This window comes from Vicugna pacos, chromosome 25, assembly GCF_048564905.1.
Source record: "Vicugna pacos chromosome 25, VicPac4, whole genome shotgun sequence".
Classification (NCBI taxonomy): domain Eukaryota; kingdom Metazoa; phylum Chordata; class Mammalia; order Artiodactyla; family Camelidae; genus Vicugna; species Vicugna pacos.
In genome coordinates this window covers 15,773,866-15,796,883 of record NC_133011.1, presented here as the reverse complement: position 1 = coordinate 15,796,883, position 23,018 = coordinate 15,773,866, and the positions used below count along the sequence as shown (strand labels likewise).

General features: G+C 35.3%; 1 long non-coding RNA gene across 1 annotated transcript in view; it reads right to left on the bottom strand.

The window, feature by feature from the left end:
* The window catches only part of LOC140689275 (uncharacterized), an 86,939-nt gene extending 64,244 nt beyond the window's left edge, over nucleotides 1-22,695 (bottom strand). The window contains exon 1 of the long non-coding RNA XR_012064164.1: nucleotides 22,643-22,695. This is a non-coding gene — a long non-coding RNA (uncharacterized lncRNA). The remainder of the gene's footprint in view (nucleotides 1-22,642) is intronic.
* Between the last annotated feature and the right edge of the window lie 323 nt (nucleotides 22,696-23,018).

The window sequence follows — 23,018 nt, the reverse complement described above, 5'->3', positions numbered from 1 at the left end:
TTGAAACCTAAGCACCAAGGTGATGGTGTTAGGAGGTGGGGCCTTTGCGGAATAATTAGGTTATGAGGGCAGAGCCCTCATGAGTGGGATCAGTGCCCTTACAAAAGAGGCCTGAGAAAGCTCTCTTTCTCTTGCCACCATGTGAGGTTACATTGAGAAGTCAGCACTCTGCAACCCAGAAGAGGGTCTTCAGCAGAACCCAACCATGCTAGCCCCCAATCTTGGGCTTCCAGCCTCCAGAACTGTGAGAAATAAATTTCTGTTGTTTATAAGTCACCAAGTCTGTGGTATTTTGTTCTAGCAGCTCAAATGGGCTATGGCAGTAGGTGGGAAGATAAATAAGATGTGGTACATCCAGACAATGGAATTTTATTCAGTATTAGAAAGAAATGAGCTATCAAGCCCTAAAAAGACATGGAAGAAACTTAAATGCTATTAGAAGGTAAAAGGAGCTAATCTAAAAAGATTACACATTGTATGATTCTAACTATATAACACCCTGGAAAAAGAAACACTAAGGAGATAGTAAATGGATAAGTGGTTGTCCTCCATGAGAGAGGAGGGAAGAATGAATAGGTAGAGCATACAGGATTTTTAGGGCAGTGAAACCCTCTGTATAATACTATAATGGGGGAGATATGTCATTATACATTTTTCAAAATCCATGGTATACACCAATAGTAAACCCTAATGTAAACTATGGACTTTGGGTGACAATGATATGTCCATGTAGGTTTATTGATTATAATAAATTTACCATCTGGTACAGGATTTTGATGGTGGGGGAGACTGTGTGTATGTGGTAAGAGGTATATAGGGAATCTCTGTACCTTCTGCTCAGTTTTGCTCTGAACCTAAAATGTCTCTAAAAAGTAAAGCTTATTTATTTTTTTTAAATAAAGGAAACAAACCATACAAATGATTTCCAACAAGAGAAAAAAGAAAATAGGGTGCAAGAGACAGAAATAGAAATTGAATTTGAAAAAATTCTTGATATATAGAGTTGACTTAGAACTATGTAAGTATTTTACATAGTTATAAGCCAAAAATAAAGTTGGACTGGGAATCAGTTTCTAAAGTAAGCGGTGAAGTGAAAGAAACAAGTGAACCAAACTTTTATGCAGTTTAATAGCGTAAACATAGAAAGAGGAACAATTTTAAGTGATTTAAAAAACAGTAATTTGACTTTATATCCCTAGTGTAGTATAATGTGATGATAAGGAACCTGCAAATAAGAAAGTCTTATGCTATTTGTAATAATCATTATACTTGTGGCAGTGTTTATATTATTATTCTGAGACTATATGTAGTATTGAAAAGCAAATGAGTAAGTTGAATTCACTGAGAACTGAGATTTTTTGGCATAGGAGAAGACAAGTATACATTACATGAGGTTAAGGAAAAATCTCTTTAGTCTAGTATTTAAATTGGACATGTAAATATGGACTCATCTTATCTTGTAAAAAATGCACACTTTCTAATTGTACCCACTACAAAATTGTAGAAATGATGAACCTAGTATCAATGAGCACTCTTAAAACACAGACTGTGTTGTCTTTAAGTACTGTTTCCCACTAGAAAGAACTGGTGCTTCTTGGACAGATGGCTGATTCTAGTTCTAAAACAGGAACTATATTCAGGAATTGTGAATATTTTGTCAACCAGAAAGCACAAAAATTATCAAAAATTACTGGGGTCTTGTCAAAAAGACTCCAAGGTGTCAACTTGGCCTTTGAACACCAATAAGGATATTAACTGCAATGTATCCATACAATTCCAATATATTTAAATTTATAAGTTCAAAATGATACTTAAAAAAATTCATTGATTGTCATTATCTTTAAAATGGACTATACATCAGGGATAGCAAATAATTGATGTCAAGAAATTTTATTTTATGGAAATATACAGATAATAAACAATAAAGGAATGATAGACTTATAATATCACTGTTTACAATCCCTAATAAATTACTAGATCTAGGCAATAATCACAGTGGCTGCTAACATAACTGAAAGTGAGACAAACAGACAATATGTACTACCTGGAAGAATAACAGAGCATCACCTAAGGAAAATCCTTGCTAAAAGATCAAGCCCAAATCTGTCAATGCCTCTAAATCTAACTGCCAATTTATAGGAAATAAAAGGGATAGATGAACATGTTAAATGACACCATGAGAATACAAGCAGAATAGGGGGAGTCTTTCTTCAATAATCATACCAAAAAAGAGAGAGGGAGGGAAAGGAAAAGAGAGGGAAGAAAAGAGGAAGAGACAGAGACAAGGAAGAAGAAAAATTGCAAGTAATAAAAGAGATAGAAATGAAACCTACAACAACTAGTTATATATAACTAGTTTGTATAACAACTAGTTACAATGTATAGACATCTTCTGGATCCTAATTCAAATAATAAACTATTAAAAAATACATTCTATGAGTTAACTGGAAATATTTCAACATTGTCTGGATATTTATGATATTAAAAGAATCATTTGCTGAGATAATGATATTGTAGTTATAGTTAAAAATTTGTATACTTACATACGCAAACACACACATACACTGAAATATTCACAGATTAAATTATATAGTATCCAGAATTTGCTTAAATATTTTAGAGGTGAGGTACCACCGACTATGGATATAGAGAGGAAGAACTATTGGCCATGAGTTGATAACTGCTGAGTTGTTGAGCTGGATGATGCATGCTGTCTAATTTATACTCATAGGATTTTAATTTGTGAAGGTGAATCAATGCCAATAGAGAGCTCATGCCATTGAAAGGAGATTTTTGTTATTTAAGCATTTTCCAAGAGGAAGAGGCACACCATGCTACATAGGCAAAGCATTAGTGTGGTCAGGAGGCAGAAGACAGGAGCAAGGCGAACCACCAGAGCCTTTATTGGGGTTTCCATGAGAAAGACAAGGCAGGGCAGGGTAAACAGCTGGGACTGGCCAGTTTCAATAATTCTAGCAGGCTTTGGACTCTAGAGATGTTCTCTAGTTACTTGATACCTGGCCCTAGGATGACTACATTAGACTATTTTCTCTATTATTATAACCATCTAAAATTTTTCTTAAACATTTTGAAATAAAAATTTTTAAAAAACTAGAAAGGATATTAGACAGTGTTAATAGGTTGGTTTTCCAAAGAGAGTTACAGCAATATCACCCATTTCACATATTCTTTAGCAATGTGGCCTTGCTACTCCCCTATCAAGAGGTGGAGTCTATTTCCTCTACCACTAAATTTGAACTATCGTTGCTACCTATTACAACTAGTGAGAGATGTAATGCTTTTGATTCCTGAGGCTGTGCTTAAAAGTTATGCATGTTCTATCTTTGCTTCTTATAATGCATCTCCTAGGAATTTAGTTATTATGCTGTGAGGAAACGCACGCAGCCACATGAAGAGACCTATGTGGAGAAAAACCAAGGTGCCTGACAATAGCCCCAGCTGAGTCCCCAGTCATAAGCCAGAAATAAGTGCCAGACATGTGTGACCATTTTATACCTCTAGCCATCTCAGCACCCCCCACTGACACCGTGATCCTTGAGAAAGAAGAAAAACTATGTAGCCATTCCCTGCTTGAATTCCTGAGCCACAGAATCATGAACAAATAAACAATTTTTGTTTTAAGCAATTAAGTTTGAAGTAATGTGTTACATAGCAATCAATAACTGATTTGAAAAAGTAAGAACAAATTGTAGGGATCATTATTTCCTTATGAGAAGAAAATGAAGAACTCTAATATAGATGTAATCTTTAAGCAAATGAATAAAAATAATGGCAAATTCAATTTAAACACCAAAAAAATTGATTTCATGATCCATGAAATTAAAAAAAAACTGCCTGAAGTAATGCAAGGCAGATGGTCAATAAGTGGTTCAGAGCTGGAAATATCTTTACTTTTTTAGAACAGTGAGGCATACTTAGCTGGAATAAATAGCAAAATTAGAGAAGCAGCAAGGACTAGATGAGGGAAGGTTAATAGAGACATTAACCTTAAATGTCTCAGCTAATAGCTCAGACTTTATTTTAGAGGCAACAGGAAGTTGGCTGAAGATTCTTAGCAGGACAGTGACATGACTTAATCAGTCTTTTAACAAAAGTAGCTGTTTTAGAATGGATTGGTCTAAGAAAAAACTTGACACAGCAGGGCCAGTTAGGATGATTTCCAGATACAAGGTTATGAGAGTTTAGACTAGGAACATAAAAAGTACATACAAATTCAAGAAACAATCTAATAAATAATTAAGAGATGACTAAGTGGGTAAAGTAAATAAAGAAGGAAAATCCAAAGATGCTGAGGTTTTGAGTTGAGCTGAATGAGAAAATCTTGGTGACACTGATATAAAAAAATTGAGAAGAGATATTGAGTTGAAAGATGATAAAGATGTGGTTCCAGACCTACTGAGTTAGTAGAATATTCAAGTAGCCCATGCCCAGTTTCTGGCACAAAATTGAATTAGGGTGAGATATAATCAATCACAATATTAAGCAGTATTTCCCGAAACGTGTTTCTCAAACACCACTGACATGAGATGCCCCATTCAAAGAGTTTGAGACCAAATAAGTTTGGAAAATGTTTGCTCCTTCTTGGAGATACATATTTATTCCCGCTTAAGGCTCACTTAATTGCCTAGCCTTAAGAAACAAACTCAACCAAGAAAGACTCGTAATACCAAAAAAAAGTCTATATTTTATTTCATCATTTGGGTTTTTACCGCCACGAAAATATGAATGTAATTGCAGCCTTTTCCCCTTTCACAGGTCATTTCCATTTCCTACTACTTGCTGCATCATCAATCTTTTCAAGTCATCATTTCAGTAGTGTTTGGTCTGTCACTCTTCACTCCCAATGCCTGCTCCCTCTACACCCAAAATACAAGGCCACTGTGAGAATTTCAAGTTTTAAAACACCTGATGAACATGAAATATGGTAGAGAGCAGAAGAATTTATTTAACACATTTCAGTTGTGCCTATTGGTCTTAATGTTTCTGACTTAAGAATTTGACTCTTCTAAGATCAACAAAGCAGTGTAGCATGTAAGAAAAATCATCAACTTTAGGTCAATAATCCAGACTTGGTTATGAATCCCAAAGTCACTGACTTGCTTGTTAGTGACTCTAGATACATTATTCTACTATATGCACTGGGGATGATAATAACTTACAGTTTCAGGGTGGTTTTGAAAATTATAGATAACATATATAATGTACCTGGTACAAAGCAGACATTCAGTAAAGACAAGTATTTTATCCAACTACTCTGTTTAGATAAACAAAATACCACAACTAGGGCCATAATGAGAAAAAAACAATGTCTCTGGCTATAGCAAATGAAAAAGTGCAAATGAAGATGAGTCTAAATACAGAAAATTATTTGAAAGTTATTTACAAAACAGATCTCATATCCCCTTCTCCACTGTAAACTGAAAAGCAACTTCAGTCTTCATCTTCAGTAGAGAAAGAGGATAAAAACAGAAGGTCTCTGGAGTAGGGGATACCAGAGACACTGGTATCCCTTATATCACACTAAAAGTATAGAGATTAAATCAATGTTTACATACTGAATGTTGAGATATCCTGCCTTCTGCCTTCATTCAGCTCCCAGAACTCTTGACAGCCAGGTCTCTACCATGCAGGCAAGGGACTGAAAGTTTTCTTTGGGCAATGTGACCAGTCCAAAAGAAAAGACTAAAGATACTGAACTTCAGAAATTCAGTGAAAGGGTAGACCACCAGTAGTGAGGCCCATAATTCACAAGCATCATCCAAACACTCAAGCTTGGTCTGGTTTTCAGTGCCCCCTCTTAAAAGAAAAGAGCAACTAAGGACTACCAGACAAACAAACAAAAATCAGCATAGAAGAAAAGTTCTCTTTAAAAAATCATCATAAGAGATGAATATTACAATCATGAGGCAAGGTCAGTATGCTATCAAAAAAAAGAGAGGGGGCAGCATTCATAATTTTTCTTGAAAAGCTTCTATAATTAGAAAAGATTCCAGCAAAACAAAACAAAAAAAAAAACTCAATAGAAAGGCTAGAAAATAAAAATGCAGAAATTTCAGATAATAGAGTAAAAAGACAAAATAGGAGAGAAAAGATAAGCAATTTAGGAAGTCCAATCCCCAAGTAAAAATATTTCCAAAGAGAAAATAGAAAATACAGTAGAGTATGAAAATGAATATATGTATATTCATGTATGACTGAAGCAATGTGCTGTACACCAGAAATTGACACAACATTGTAAACTGACTATATACTTCAGCAGAAAGAAAATACAGTAGAGGAAATCAACAAAGAATAAGGTAAAAATATTTCCCAGAACTGAAGGATATGAGTTTACAGATGGAGAGGGCATGCTGAATGTGTAATGCCTTACCACACTGGAAGGAAATGGATTCATACTATTGTCTGTTATCATGCATTTTCTGAACACTGGGAATAAAAAGGAAATTCCACCCATTTTCTAAGAGAGAAGGTACATAAAGGAATTGGGTATTGGAATGACTTTGGGCTTTTCAACAATAGCCCTGAATTTAGAAAATATTGAAGCAATGACTTTAAAATACTGAGATTTCTAATCTAACATTCTATGCCCTAACAAACTACTAATCAACTGTGAGAAAAAATAAGACATTTCAGACATCTGAAGTCTCCTCAATTGAGCTTCTGTGAACCCCTCAGTAAACTATTAGAGGATACATTTCACTAAACAAAAGCATAAACCAAGAAAGAAAAGATATAGGATATTAAAAGAAGTCAAACTACTCCAGGAAAGATTTCTTCAAGAAAGATGAAACTGGTAGAATACCTGATATGTCTGGATGTATTTAGAGCAATATAAACAACTAAAAATGATTGAAATTGATTTATTTGATTATACACATATATTTACCAAAGGAATATATATATAAAATCCCTGATCAAAGAAAAGAACAGGATGATGAACTTTAATGAAAAGAAAGTAAAATTAATCCTGGTATATTACGTGTCTCAGCAGGGAATGTTGATTACCTGGTTATAAGAATGCAAACATTGACTGTTGATCTAACTAAACATGATGTAGTTGTACTGGAGGAAGAGAGTACAGGGAACAAATATATAGGTGAGGGAAATAGAGATGCAGGCAGTAGGGTAAATGGTTCTAAACAAAAACAAATGCTAAATCTTCATCTGGAGAGAGATGACATGAGATTAAAATCTATGGAATGTAGCAATAAAATCATGTTATTTAGAACTGTTCAGGTAAATTTTCAATAGTGAAAAGAAATAAAACAGTTTCTTCTGGGAATTAAAAACTAGAGAAGCAGTAGGGAGAGGGAAAGTGTTGCTTTAAAGAACTACTTAACTCTTTAACTATTTATGTTTATACATATCTTGAATAAACATTTTAAATATAAAGAATGAGAGTGAAGCAAGATGGCAGAGTAGAAGGACACTTGTAGCTCACCCTCTCCCACAAATACACCAAAACTCACATCTACGGACCTACTCTGCCAACCAGAGCACCTGCTGAACTCCAACAGAATGTCACCCTCTTCAAAAGACAAAGACGCCAAAAATCTGGTAGGAGAAAAGGAAAAAAGAAAGAAGAAAAAGCAAAACAGTGCAGACCAATCCCACAGGGAGGGAGCGGCAAAGGAGGACTGGCGCTCGTTCGCTGGGTCTCGCCTCTCCAATGGAGAGGCCAGCAGGATGGAGGGGGAGCCTTTGAGGCTCAGATCTGCCCCGAGCACCCCTTGACTGACAGAACTGAGTTAAACGGGCACAAAGGGTCCCTGCAACACCCAGCCTGAGACACGAGCCGGCATCTGGGGCCAGGACAGGCCACCCAAGCCAGGCAGAGGACTGGGGTGGCTGCACTGAGGTAGCCTGGTGACTGCAGTGAGCTGCGTGCCATGGCTGGGAGGGGATATGGAGCAGAACAACCTTGGTCCCCCATAAATTGCAAAAAAAGCAAAGAAACACTGCTGGTGTGCCCTGGGGGGGAGGGGCACCATAGCCTTTGTCTCCTCAGACCTACACCGCCATTACTGGCACTTCTCATGAGAAGAGAGGTGGGGCGCAGCCACAACCACCATCTCCTCCTGTGCGCAGCGCCTGGGTTGGGACAGGGCCAAGACCTGAATCTGCAGCCGGGAGCTCTGCAACCTCCTAGGCAGGACTGAGACTTGTTTACAGCCCGAGGCAGATAGGCTCTTTCTGCCCTGGCACCTCAGAGAACTCACGCTGCCAAGACAAACAAGGAACTGAGATTTGGCCCGGGGCAGGGGTGAGGCCATTCCACAGTCTTCCCCAAACCCACCTTTGGAGTGCCGACCCAAGGTGGAGTGGGCAGCTGCACAGAGCAGCGGAGCGACTGGTGCCGGGAGAGGGTGGGCGGCTACCCACCTTCCTGGCAGGAACACAGCACCTGACCACAGTGCTGGGAGGGGGCGCAATCCGCCCACCTGCCTCACCTGAGCACAGCATCTGACTGCAGCATCTGGAGGGGGAGTGACCCGCCCACCCACCGGGTAAGAGCTCAGCACCTGACCCAGTGTTGGGAGGGGGTGTGGTCTGCTAGCCAACAACCACTGAGAGCAGCACAGATGAGGGCGCCAACAGAAAGCCTCTGGAAACAGTAAGCTGAGTTCACGAAACAGGGCGAAGACACAAAGACTTCTCGGTAAAATAATTAAGAGCACACCATCTCCAGGAGAACTAGATAACTGATACTCCTTAAGCCACAGTGCCAGAGAGATATGAGCAATATGAAGAAGCAGAGAAGCCACTCCCAATTAAAAGATCAAGAGAAATCCCCTGAAAGCACGATCAAGGAAATAGACAGTCATGGCCTACTAGATCAAGATTTCAAAAAAGGAGTGATCAAAGTACTGAAGGAACTAAAAGAAATAGTGGTTAGAGATATAAAATGTGTCAAAACTGAAATAGAAGCTATAAAGAAGAAGCAAGTAGAACTAGTAAACTCATCTGCTGAGATGAGACCTAAAGGCTGTACAAAGCAGGCTAGATAATGCAGAGGAATGAATAAGGACCTAGAAGACAGGACAACAGAAAGCGCCCAATCAGAACAGCTGAGAGAAAAAAAAAATAAAAAACAATGAAAACAATATAAGGGACCTATGGGATAATATAAAGCATGCCAATCTATGCATAATAGGGGTTCCAGAAGGGTAAGAAAGAATGAAGTGGAATGAAAAGGTATTTGAAGAAATCATGACTGAAAACTTGCCAAACGTAAAGAAGTCAGATATCCAAGTACAGGAGGCTCAGAGGGCCCCAAACAGAAAGAACCCAAACAGACTCACAACAAGACATACTATAATCAAGATGGCCAGAGTCAAGGATAAAGAAATGATCCTAAAGGCAGCAAGAGAAAAACAAAGAGTGAGTTACAAGGGAACCCCCATAAGGCTCTCAGCTGATTTCTCTACACAAACACTACAGGCCAGAAGGGAGTGGCAAGATAGATTCAAAGTCCTGAATAAAGAAAAGATGCAGCCTAGGATACTCTATCCAGCAAGGCTATCCTTTAGAATAGAAGGAGAAATAAAGAACTTCACAAACAAGCAAAAACTAAAAGAGTTTAGCAACACTAAACCTATGCTAAAAGAAATATTGACAGGTCTACTCTAAATAGAAAAGAAGCAGGATGCTACAAAAATGAGAAACTCATAACTGGAAAGGAGATAACTGCCATGAATTACAAAAAGAATAAACACAAAATTGTAAAAGAAGACCTCTAAATCATTAAGAGTGGGAGAGGGAAGCAAGGAAAGCCACTGTGGAAAACAGTATGGAGATTCCTCAAAAGACTAGGAATAGACTTACCATATGACCCAGGAATCCCACTCCTGGGCATATATCCAGAAGGAACCCTACTTCAAAATGACACCTGCACCCCAATGTTCATGGCAGCACTATTTACAATAGCCAAGACATGGAAACAGCCTAAATGTCCATCAACAGATGACTGGATAAAGAAGGTATGGTATATTTATACGATGGAATACTATTCAGCCACAAAAACCAACAACATAACGCCATTTGCAGCAACGTGGATGTTCCTGGAGAATGTCATTCTAAGTGAAGTAAGCCAGAAAGAGAAAGAAAAATACCATATGAGATAGCTCATATGAGGAACCTAAAAAGCAAAACAAAACATAAATACAAAACAGAAACAGACTCATAGACATAGAATACAAACTTGTGGTTGCCAAGGGGGTGGGGGGTAGGAAGGGACAGACTGGGATTTTAAAATGCAGAATAGATAAACAAGATTATACTGTTTAGCACAGGGAAATATATGCAAGATCTTGTGGTAGCTCACAGCAAAAAAAAAAAAAAGATGTGAAATGAATATATGTATGTTCATGTATAATTGAAAAATTGTGCTCTACACTAGAATTTGACACATTGTAAAATGACTATTCCTCAATTTAAAAAAAGTAAAAAAATAAAAAATTTTTAAAAATCTGAAAAAAATCTAAAAAAAAAAGTTAAGAATGAAAAAGAAACAGCTAGCTGGCCAGCTTAAGATTCCTCATAGTAATAATTTTGATTTATCTTCTTCTCTGATGAAAAGCAAGAGGAAGGCAGTTGGCCTTTACCACAATAGGTGACGATTTTGAACAAATGATGTAAATGGTGCTCTAGAACGAGGTAAAGAATGACAGTATAGATGCATTGACATTGTCTGCATCTGTGTGTGGAGAGGGAGGGCAATAGCCCTAGGGACATGGATATCTTAACTAAAAGTACAATATTCCTATGAATAGTTTCTGATGAAATAGATAAAAAGGTAGACACAAAGTGAGGTACTATTAATAATCTGAAGGGTTCCTAGAAATGTTGTTTAATATTAATTTTTAGGTCTATACTCCTACATATTTTCTCTGATAGACTGAATTGAGCTGAAGTCAGTAAAATGTCAAGCCAAGCATAAGTTTTATTTATTTTTTTTTTGGTCACACATAGAAAAGACAGTATTTAGCAGCAAAACTCTTTAGTTTTACAAATTTTGTGATATTATCATAATTTCCCTTTAAAATCAAGCAATGTGTAATAAGTGGTTTATAAATGCTTATAATAATAGAGATTCCCACTAAAGACAACACTTGGCTTTTATGGAATATTTTTCAAAATTTTAATGATTAAATAGTTTCTAGAAATGAAATATTTTCTACTTTTTATTGTGAATTGATTATGTATATAATCATTTTAAGAAGTTAGCAAACACCATTCACCTTTATCATTTAAAAAGGATGATTATTTTGCTTTCTCTAACCTAAAAAGATCCAGGGGAGAATACAAAAATGCTCATGTATTCTAGCAATTTTCTTGTTATAGCTCTTACTTATATTGGTGACATGGTAAATTGATTAATAAGATATTAAAATATTTTAAGTAAAATTTTAAGTAGAGGCTTTTTGGGAAATTTGGAGTCTGGCATAATTTGTCTACATGATATACATATATGCATATGTGATCTGATTATAATTATCTTTAGACATCAGTTAGTTCATTCCTAGATTTTGTTCAAATAGGAAATTGAAGAACAGAACACTTTAGTGGTTCCCTAATTCTAATATGACACAGCTGACTGGTGCAAAATCAGTGATAAAACACTGGTCTCCTGACCCTCAGTCCCATTCTATTACCATGACACCGGTGCTAAAGGAAACCCAATTTTTGATAATTATTAATAAAAATGAAAAAAATTTTAAAGTGTGATATAATTATGATGATAAAAACAGAAAGGAAATATAAAAGACTTTCAAATTATTCAATCAGAGTTGGGAAAGAAAAGATTCATTGAGGACATGGGGGAAGTTTGATAGAACTTTGTACTGATTGGAAATATATTCCCATCAGCTTTCCTATACATATATTTAACTCTAAATAGAGAATCTATAAAAAATAGCCCTCCTCACTCTTGAGTCTGTGCAGCAGGAGAAGACAGAACTCTATGAGAAAACCACAATATTATTGGTCTAAGAGTTTAGAGACCTGAGCTTGGGACTGCCTGAACAACTAAAAATCTAGGGGAGAGCCCCCCTAAAATAGGAGTTTCTGGGTTAGAAGCACCAAAATCTGCATCTAAGCTCCCCTCAAATCGTTGGTTTACTTCCTTGACTGTGAAAGTGTCAGTGAGGATTTAAGGAGCCTCGCTGAGTGTAATAGTGGTGGAACGCTCCAAGAATTGAGCAGAGATTTTAGCTGCTATCCACCATAAGTAAGACACACTTTATAGTTGAAATGCAACTAAGTTAGAAGGGCTTAGTAAACACCTTGGGCTTTCCGTGGTTAGGAAGAAATACTACATCACCAAAACTAAAACACAGACTTGCCCCAACAAAATAAAAACCAAGCCTCCCCAAGTTGAAGGAAAATTAATTTAACTACCTGCTAGAACAAAACTCAACACTTTTCAGAGGAAGATCCAGAGATTCTGCAATGTATTACCCACAGCATAACAATAAAAAATTACTAGAAAAAGGAAAATATGACTTATGAAAGAGACCAACAAAGGACCCAGGTGTTAGAGTTAGCAGAGAAAGACTTTAAAATAACTATGAAAAAATATGTTAAAAAGTCTGTAAGAAAAGAGGATATAACACATTTTTTAAAAAGGATAATGGGGAATGAAGACTGGAAAAGCAGAAATGAAACTGCCCTTATTCACAGACAACATGAATCTACATGATTTTCCAAAAATCTATTAGCTCCAATAAGTGAATTCAGCAAGGCTATAGGATGTAAAGTGAGTATTTCTATATTGTTTCAACAGACAATTGGACAATAACATATAAAAATAAATATATTTTATAATAGTGTCAAAAAACATTAAATACCTAAGAATAAATTTAAGGAAAGGTATAAAAGATCTCTACTTTGAAAATCACAAAACTGCAGAAAGAAATTAAGAAAGACCTAAATGAATAGAGAAATATACCATCCATTGCTGCAAGAAACATAAAGCTGTCATTCCACCTGAAATTGATCTATAGAACCAATGTACTTCCAACTAGAATGCTTTTTTATTGTTGTTGTTGGAAATTTATAGTGTAGCATGAAATGTTGTGTGCCTATATGGCCAAAATAATCTTGAAAAAGAAAACAAGTTGGAGACTTAGAGCACTTGATTTTAAGATTTATTATACAGTTACAGTAATTAAGACAGTGCATTATTGGCATAAGAAAAGACAAATAGATTGAACAGAACAGAGAATCTAGAAATAGATTCCCCCCATACCTTCACCTAACTGACAGACATGCCATGAATTAAGTAGAGAAAATGAAATATTTTCAATAAATGGTGCTAGAATAACTGGTTATCTATGTATCCTGACATGTACATCACAACATATTAAAAAATTAACCTGAATTGAACTGAAAATCTAAAAATAAAAGCCAAAACTATAAAACCCCTATAAGGAAGCATGAAGAATATCTTTGCAAACATGCAGTAAGCAGAGATTTCTTGGTATGTAAAAAGCAGTTAACTATAAAAGAAAAAAAAGACATACTGGACTTTATCAAAATTGCAAGTCTGTTATCAAAAGACATCTTTAAGAAAATGAAGTTTACACCTCTCTATTGAGGCCTAGTGGAATTATATTGCACAGCTTATTTGTAATGGAAATATGATTTTAACCCAGATAGCTTGATTTTGAATCCTTGTAGAACAAAATATAAATATGATATATCTTGACACTGCAAAAGTACAGAAGTTGAGGCTTAAAAAATGGGCAAGAGAGCTGGAAGTTTAAATAGTTATCATCTTAGTAACACAAAAAGTGAAAAGACAGTTTGACAGTTGATGGAATAGGCAGTAGTACTTTCAGTATAGTATTTAAAGTCAGTAAGTAACCATTAGAAATCAAAGTAATAATATGATTATTAAAACTGGTAGGAAGAAAAGACAAGTAGCACGTAACATGAGTGGGTTATATCCTTACCCTTTATAGCTGGGAATCAACAGATAATATTCCAAGTTGGTAAATCAAAAAATACCAGTAAAACATAAGAATGTAACCTCTGAAAAACTGATTTAGGGATGGAAAAGAAATGGAGGAGGGAATTTTGCTTTTCAATTTATGTTTGTTCTCTATTAGATTTTTCCATACATGTATATTTATGGCACTGTTGATAGAGAGATAAAGAGAAAAATAATAGAAAAGGAAGGAGGAAGGGAAACCTACATACCTAGAAGTTATCACTGCATAGTAAGATTCCAGATGATTTCTTTCTTTATTGCACCAACCAGTATGGTTAACGATATTTTTATAACTATAAAAGGAAAATAAAGTTATTTTCCCTTTGAAAAACAGAAAATCTCAAATAAAAAATATTCAACCTGTTGAGGTACTTTATTGCCTACTGGAAAATAACATCTGGTAGTGTTGGAACTATCTGGTGGGAAAACACTTTTCAGAATGTCAAAGTGTTATTAACTTTTTGGTTTGCATCACTATAGTGCAATACAAACCACTGTTGTTTCAGTTGATGAAGTCTGGAGAGTCCCTAGCCTCAAAGTGCCAGGTAGACTGAAGAATAGTTGCCTACTAGTCAAGCAGAAAGTTCTCACAATAATAGAATTACGTCAAATGTCATTGAGTACTTTGCAATTACTGTGGGAGTAAAGATATCCTAAAAATACCCCCATGGCAGTATCTTTACAATTTGTACTGACAGAAGTTCTTTTGGGATTCTTCTCTAAGATTAAGTCTACACCCATAATTATGTCATCATGTATGCAGCAGTGTCATTTTTGCTCATTCTTGTAACTTGTTTACAGGCCTGGAAAAGCAATAGCTAGTAGGGATGTCCAGAGCCATCTGTCACCAAAACTTGTAGTGTTCCCACTAGAGCTGGGATGCTGGTTCATCGATGTCCTAAATTAGGTGTGTAGAGAAAAAAGTTACATGCCATAGGAATGCATTTTATAGCAAACAGCATATTGTTCCAGAAACTAGTCATCAGGTTATCTTGGCCATTGTACGTGTAGCACATCTGGGAATTATTCCCAGGAAAACATTGGGTAGAAGCTCTCTATTACTAGTGGCTTGGACTTTATCTGACTACTGCAAAGACTGGAAAAAAATAAAGCACATATCACGATCCAGTGTATTTTTTACCAAAGTTGATTCCATGATGTGTAATGATAACACCTTGATCAAAAATCCTTATTGATTTGGTAAGATTATATTAATAGGTTATGGTAGACTTTTTCACAAAATGGCATCAAAATGTTCCCAGTTCCTCTACCGCTTTATTCATAACTTGCAGTCATATATCTGCAATAAACCTTCTACTGTGCGTATGCAATTTTTTAAGTTAAATTTAGGATTCTCTAAGGACCTTGCTTAAATAAATGTAGTGAAGTAGTTAAAAGTAGGGATTTTGAAGTCAGACAGACCTGGGTTTGAATCCTTTAAGCTGGATTTCCTAGATGACCTTTATCAACATACTCATTGTGAACCTCAGTTTTTTCACCTATAAAAACAAATGAAAGTGCAATACGGACAGTTGTTGTAAAATTAAATGTGGTGACATATTTGTCATCTAGTGCAGTTATCTGCATGTTGGATTCTCCTGGGGAGCTTCAAAAAGACCTACTGGTCCCTGTTCCATCCCAAGAGATTATTATTTAATTAATCAGAGATGTAGCCTGAACTTTGAAATTTTTTAAAGGTCTCTAGGTGATGCTGATATTCAGACAAGTTAGGAAACCATGGACTTAGAGCATAACAATACCTGCATAAGGTGCAATGGCCTATGTGTTTTATAAACATTATCTAACTTGATTTTTTTAACATTTTTTATTGATTTGTAATCATTTTACAATGTTGTGTGAAATTCCAGTGTAGAGCACAATCTAACTTGATATTTGTAATAATCCTTAGTAGCAGACACCATATTATACCCAATTTCCAGATGAGTAATTGAGGTTTAGAGATATTTGATCACATAATCAAGGCCAGATAATTAGTACAAAGCAGAATCAATATTAAACACTGTTTGGCTGAGTCCAAGCCCTCAGTTACAAAACAACCTAGCCCCAAGCAAGTTTCTTATTCATAAATTTCTCAATGCAGATGAGAAAAGAAAAAACAAACAAATAAAAAAAATCCCTCTAGAATTGTGATAGTAAATACCCAATAAATTGTAGAAACAACTATTTTATCACTTCTCACAATGATCTCAAGCAAACGGTCAGACTGAAAGGATGGTAAAGACCAGTAAGAATCGTTGCAGGAAATTGAACAATAAGATTAGATGTGTTACTTATCATTCCATGTCAGACAGCAGTTCTTAGTCTTGCTGAATTTTTAATAGAAATTTGCATATAACCTCATTCCAACTTCCTTTTAAATGCATCAAGGATTCAAAATACAAGGATGTCTTCTGGAAGTTACACTCAGCATTTAATTTTCACTTGGGCTACACTACAATAATTTGTATTTGTAAAGAACTGAACTAATGAAGCTTTCAGTCACAATAATTGAAACGTGGTCTATGTTCAATAAAGTCTAAGATATATGTGAAATGATAAAGCATCACCACATTTTAAGCTGTGAGCATATCTCTAATAGAACAATTCTGAACTGGATTTTTTACTCCATCTTCTCAGAACCAAATTCGTGAAAACCATCTTTAAAACAACTTCTCTCTGCCATAACAACTTGGTTGTCTGAGTAACCAAGTGAAGAAGAACAAAGTTAAAAGACAAATACTATCTGATTTCAAATTTTATTATAAAATTATAGTAATTAAGACAGTGCAGTATTGGCATAAAGACAGGCAAATAGATCAATGGAAAAGAATAAAGAGCCCAGAAATACACTTACGCATGTATAGACAGCTGATTTTTGACAAAGGTTTAAAGACAATTCAATGGAGAAAAAAATAATCTTTTCAGTAAATGATGCAGAAACATTTGAAAATGCATATGAAAAAAAGAACTTCTACCCATACCTCTCACAATACAGAAACACTAACTCAAAATGAGTCTTAGATATAATGTAAAAATCTGAAAGTATAGAATTTCTAAAAAGAATAGGAGAAAATCCTTGAGACCTTAGGTTTAAACAAGTATTTCTTAAATACAACACCAAATGCACAATCCAGTTGATTGAAAAAACAATGAATTGGACTTGATCAAAATTTTAAAGTTCTATTCTTCAAAAGATACTGTTAAGAGAATGAAAAGGCAACCCATAGACTAGTAGAAAATATTTGCAAATCGTATATAGAATATAGTGCTTATATTCAGAATATTTAATGAACTCTCAAAACTTAATAATAAGAAAACAACTCAGTTTTTTAAAAAGGGAGCAAAGGGTTTGAACACACTTCACCAAAGAGACAATATAAATAACAAGTGAGCATATGAAAAGATGCTTGTCATCATTAGTCATTTGGTAAGTAAAAATTAAAACCACAATGGGATACCACTACACAACTAACACATGGCTAAAATTAAAATAACTGACCATACCAAGTATTGGTGGGGATGTGGAACAACTGAAATTCTCATTCACTGGTGGTAGGAATGAAGTGCTTTAGCCACTCTGGGAAGAAGCTGGACAGCTTCTGAAAAGGTTAAACACACACCTACTATGTGATCCAGCCATTCCACTTCTGCATATTTATCCAAGAGAAATGAAAACACAGGTCCATACAAAGATTTATGTACAAATATTTGTAGCAGTTTTATTTGTACTAGCCAAAATCTGGAAGCAGTCCAAACGCCCTTCAGCAGCTAAAAGGATAAACAAACTGTGGTATACCCATACTTCAGGAATAAAAAGTAATGAACAGCACATGCAGCAACACAGATGAATCTTAGAATAATTATGCTGAGTAAAAGAAGCCAAACAAAAATAGAATATATGCTGTATGATTCCATTTATAGAAAATTCTAGAAAATTCAAACTAATATATAGTGACAGAAAGCAAATCAGTGATTGCTTAGGCTGGGGTAAGAGAGGTAGGAAGGATTATAAAAAAGGCACAAAAGAACTCTTGAGGGTGGGAGAAGGTAATGGTTCAGTGGTTGAGCATCTGCTTAGCAAGCATGAGGTTCTATGTTCAATCCCCAGCACCTCCATTTGAAAAAACATAATAAAAGATTAAAAAAAATGTTTTGAAGGTGATAGATATGCTTATTAAATTGCTTGTGGTGGTAGCTTCACAGGGGTATGTATGTTCCAAAACACATATTTTTTAATACACTTCAAATATGTGCAGTGTGTACTATGTCAATTATATCTCAGTAATAGCTGTTGAAAATTTAAATTGTTTTAAAGCCCTTTCCTTTTTGTTTAAAGACTTAGTTAAATAGAAAGCATTACATGTGGTGGTGGCATTTTTATTTTATGTTGTTTATTTTGATCATATGCTGCACTGATCTAATGTGGTTAGACTTCTCATTTTTCAGTGATTAAAGATTATCTTGTTAAAAGCTTGCTTTATTGCTTAAATAAATAAAAGCTTGCTTTATTGCTTAAATTGCTTTTTTTTTGATGGTGCAAACACTATATTTTATTGTTTCCTCACAACAAATTCATGACGAAATGTCAGGCTGTGGGCAAATTTTAACTAATTGGGAGATAACAAAAACTTCTTCTCCTTCAAAAAGAAATTAAGTATCATAGATGAGAAGGTTGCATAAATTTTTACAATGCTGGTCATTTTGAAATTCAGTAATTGGCAAGTTTATTTAATAGTCTGCAGATTTATCTCATGTATTCTGACCCATTTGTTAAAACAGGCAATTATAAGAGAGCGCCACTGGTGAGAATATACATTCTCAGGGCTAAAAATATATCCACACACTTAAGTACATTTAATATCTGAGCATCAATTTGCTGAAGCTTTTTTGTTTGTCTTTTTCTCCTTCTTTCTCCAAAGGTAAATGGCACAGCAGATTCTTTAAAGACAAAGTTGCCTTTTAACAAGCTGGTTTGGGGATTTGTTCATGTTCTGTGCTTGAGGTTATTTATTGCTTTATAAAGGTTATTTAGGTAGGTAAATGTAACTAAAGGTCGATAAAACAGAACATTTTTACAGAATATGCCATTGTTTAACATAGTAAAACTTCTGGCATTTAAAATTATTTTAAAGAATGAATATCTTAGAATTATTAGACCTGAAATATTTATGACATATTGAAATAGATAGAAATAGATGGGTTTTAAATATCTACAGAAAAGATTCCATAACTTGCTTTTGTAACCTGTTTTATGGTAATTTGCCTTAAAGTAAGGATTAAAAGTAGAATAAATTCTTGCTTATTCAGAATTTTGATGAATGAGATATTAATAATTAACTTAATATTCTGGTTAATAAGGATTCCATATATAGTGTGCCTGGATTTCTAATTTTTCAAAGAAAAAGTATTATGAAAGACACTAAAATGAGGCCATAGAATACCTAAAACAATCTTGAAAAAGAAGAATAGAGTGTGAGGAATCATTCTTCCCAATACTAGGGCCTATTATATAACTACAGTGGTTAAGACAGTATGGTATTGATGGAGGAAAAGATGGATAGATCAATGGAAGAGAACAGAGAACCCAGAAATAGACCTACACTCTTTCAAAGTCAATATCCTGCTTATTAAATATAACTGTAGTTTTGCAAGATGTTACCACTGAGGGGAACTGGAAAAGAGTACAAGGGATTTCTCTATATTATTTCTTACACATGCATGTTAATTTACAATTATCTCAAAATAAAAGTTTAATTTTAAAATGCACTAAAATAGTAGCAAGCAAAGTAGAGTTTTTCGGGTTTGCTTTTAAATTAAATACCAGATTTCACAGTTCTTTGTGGTTTTCATGATAAAGATAAATTATCACATATATGGACTATTTAAAAACAACTCATTATTTGAAATTTCTAGTTAAGTGAATTTTCAATGAATAAGCATTGACTGTACACAAGAATTACAGTAAAAAGACCTTAGATAGTTCTGGAAATTACCCCGTAACCTTTTCCAGGGGTCAGAAAATTGAGACTTAGTAATGTGTCAACCTGGAAAGCTGCTGGTGCCTCCATCTGTAACCTATGTCTCAGTTACCTGATCATTTCTCATGTAATGCAGTAAGAAAAGAATATTCTTCATCAGCTCACCAGAATACTTACATTTTGCCTGTAAGTATCTATCTCACAATCTTGAATTGTAAAAGCAAGATTATCAGGAATATACAAAATTGGAATATAACAGTAAACTATTGCATGAAATTATTTAGTACAGTATATTCAAAAGTAATACAACCTGGTATGTTGTAATACATGTTATATTCATGAGAATTTGTTTTGTTTTTTTCTCAAGTATGATCTTTTATAAGTTTTAGAAAAGACTAACATTAAACAGGGAGCTGATAAAATGCAACTCATTTTGAACTAGAAAGTTTTCAAAGATAATCTCATAAACTCTTAGAGTTTTAGAAGTATATAAATTAGTGGAAATGTTTCATAAAATGCTTTATCAAAACAAAGGTGTAAAAGTATAAAAAATCATCATCATCTGTGAGATAATAGAAAATATATATTGATCTCTGGTTCCTGGCACAGAGCTCCTAAAACCCTTGTAATTTCTTAGTGGTAATGCCATTAGAATCATCTCTTGTTGTAATATTTATTTGTCTTTGACCCCATCCCTGACATAGGGCTCCTAAAACCCTTGTGAATTCCCAAGTGATTGGAGTGCTAGGAATATCTTTTGTTCTATTGAGGTGACTGTGGGTGGGCTCTTGGGTGCCTTCTGGATGAGGGCTAGTCACCAGAAATACCAAGCCATGATTAGAAGCTTGGAATTTTCAATTCCATTCCCCCTCCTCCAGAGATGGGAGAAGGACTGGAAATGGAGTTCATAATTGATCATACTTATGTGAGGAAGCCTCCATAAACCTCAGTGGGATTCAGACAGCTTCTAGGTTGGCAAACACGTCCACACTGGGAGGGTGACACACCCCAACTTAATGATGGTTCTACTTACTATTTTTTGACTTTACGATGATATGAAAGTGGTACACGTTCAGTAGAAACCATACTTTGAATTTTGAATTTTGATCTTTCCCAACGCTAGTGATGTGTAGTACTATACTCTCTCCTGATGTTAGGAAGCGACAAAGAGCCACAGCTCCCAGTCAGCTAGAAAGTCACAAGTGTAAACCACAAATACACTTACAACCATTCTGTACCCATGCAACCACTCTGGTTGTCACTTTCATTACAGTATTCAACATATTGCATGCGCTATTTATACTTTATTATAAAATTGGCTTTGTGTTTGATGATTTGCCCAACTGTAGGCTAGTAGAAGTGTTTGGAGCACATTTAAGTTAGGTTAGGCTAAGGTATGTTTAGTAGGTTAGATATATTAAAACCATTTTCAATTTACAGTATTTTTAACTTACAGTGGGTTTATTGGAATGTAACCCCATCGAAAGTCAAGGAAGATCTGTAGTGATTCCTTTGCTCTAACCTGCTTCTCACCTCCCACCCCTAATCCATCTCCCAAACTGTCCCCAGAGTGATCTTTCTAATAAGCAATCTGCTCACCTACTTTCTATTTGAAATCTAATCATCACTTCTAATTACCTAAAATATAAAATCTAAACTTTGCCGGCCATTCAAAACTGTCTAAAATCTAGATGCAACACTCACCACTTCTAAGTACACATCCCACACTCTATATGGGCTACTTCATCTTCTCAGAACACACCACACATTTTCTCATATGGGTCTTTCCGTCTAGAGTGCCCATCTTGGTTATGCCTGGTTAATGATCTCACTTCCTCTCTGAAGCTGTCCTCAATATCCTGAGACAGCTCATCACTCCTTTTTGCTCCCATGGGATTTTACATGGAAGAATAGTTACTATTTATTGAGTGCTTACTAGGTACCAGGCACTGTGCCTAACTAAGCATTTTACAGACGTGATCTCATTTAATCTTCCCAGCAGCCTTATGAGGTAATGTGGCACTTTTCACAGTGTCTTCTCATTCATTGTTTTCATGTCTGTATTCTCATTAGAAGAGATCAGTTTTATTCATCTTATCGGAACCATCTCCACCTATAATGTCTGATCAAATCAGGTGCTCAGTAAATGTTTGTTAAATGAGTGAGTGATGGAATGAATAAAGTGAAATAAATAAATACAATAAATAAAAAAACTTATTAGAGAGGACTGGCTTTACCGTACTATACATGACTAGAGCATTGGGAATATGCTTCCCAATACAAGTATCTCTCTCCTTGCTCCTGGCATGATTCCAGAAACCCCCATGGTTCTCAAGAATGCCTTGTCTTTACCTTTCATTAATATTGCCATCAACTCAGATTAAACCCTGTCTTGCTTCTTATTTGATCCACTCATCTATTTTCAGATCTTCTCCTCTTTAATTATTACTAGACACCTTGGACGAGATCAATTTTCCTAAAATACTAGTCTAATTATATATTTCCCCTGATCAAAAACCATACTTTTTTAAAAAAGGAATCCTTTTTCCCTAGCCTGACTTTCAAAAATCTCCACAATCTGGTCTCAACTATCTCCCACTACATTTTAAGTCCTATGGTCCCATCAATCTGAAATAGTTGCCATTCTTACTTCCATGTCTTTGTTCATTATAATCTGTTCTGCTTGTCTGGGTTGGCCTCTTTCCTTGACTTGTCTGTAAGAATTCTATCCCTTTCATGATGCTTTCCTAGAACACACCAGTCAGAAATGACCTCTTATTTCTCCTGTATGCATAGTGCACTGATAGAAGGCTTGTAAGAGACATTTGATTTTTAGACTTTTCTCCTATATTCAAAAGTTAGCTCTTTGAGGGATCAAGTAGAACTTTTCAGTTAATTGCCCATCTCATAGAAGTTTCCCTTTTCAAATAAGTGCCCCCTTCCCCATATGACGGTGTGTCCTCTACAGCTGTGCTTCTGCCATATTAGTCTGCTTCTCAGAACATGGAAGAGTAGATTAGGGATGG